The sequence below is a fragment of the Arachis ipaensis genome, chromosome B10 (assembly GCF_059453495.1).
Source record: "Arachis ipaensis isolate K30076 ecotype BB chromosome B10, ASM5945349v1, whole genome shotgun sequence".
Classification (NCBI taxonomy): domain Eukaryota; kingdom Viridiplantae; phylum Streptophyta; class Magnoliopsida; order Fabales; family Fabaceae; genus Arachis; species Arachis ipaensis.
This window is the reverse complement of record NC_142435.1, coordinates 25,209,157-25,210,028: the sequence shown is the minus strand read 5'-3', so window position 1 is coordinate 25,210,028 and position 872 is coordinate 25,209,157.

Sequence of the window (872 nt, the reverse complement as noted above, 5' to 3'; positions counted from 1 at the left end):
GATTTTGGTTCACCATAATTAAGATTTCGGTTCACCATGCAGACCAGCTGTGTTGTGGATGAAAAATTTATCCCAAAGGTGGGAATGATTTTCAAGACACTAGAAGAAGCTGAAAAGTTCTACAAACATTATTCCAAACTTGCCGGTTTTTCTACCAAAATAACGAACACAACTCGGGACGGAGACAAGATTAAGAATAAACTAATTGTATGCTCTAGAGAGGGGAGGTGGAAATCAAAGATATCTCCAACTTTGAAGACAAACCCTTCAGCTGGGTTAAATTGTTCGGCCAGAATTTACGTACACATAATGAAGGATGTTGGTCTTTGGACAATTTCCAAAGTTGTTTTGAATCACTCACATCCTTGTTGTCCAGACCAGGCTAAGATGCTCAAACAACACATGGAGCTTAGCATGTTCGTGCGTCGCACCATTGAAACCCACGAGGAAACCGGAATCAGACCGAGCAAAACTTACCAATCATTTATGGCAGCAGCTGGCAGCCACCGTGAACTATGTTTTATAGAAAAAGACGTAAGAAATTACATCACTAGGGAAGTACGAAATATTTTTTGAAGAAGATGATGCCAAAGAATTTGGAAAGTACCTAGTTAGAATGAAAGAGAAGAACCAAAATTTCTTCTTTGAGCTCAACCTTGAAGGCGATCACTGCATTAAACATGCATTCTGGGCTGATGCAAGAAGTAGGATTGCATTTGATTATTTCGGAGACGTGGTTTCATTTGACACCACCTATAACACAAATAGGTATTCGGTTCTTTCAAACATATTTAGGATGTTCAGTGAGTGTATATATTTCGGTTCACCACCTTGTGGTTGTTATTTATGCAGGTACAATTTGGTTTTAGGTT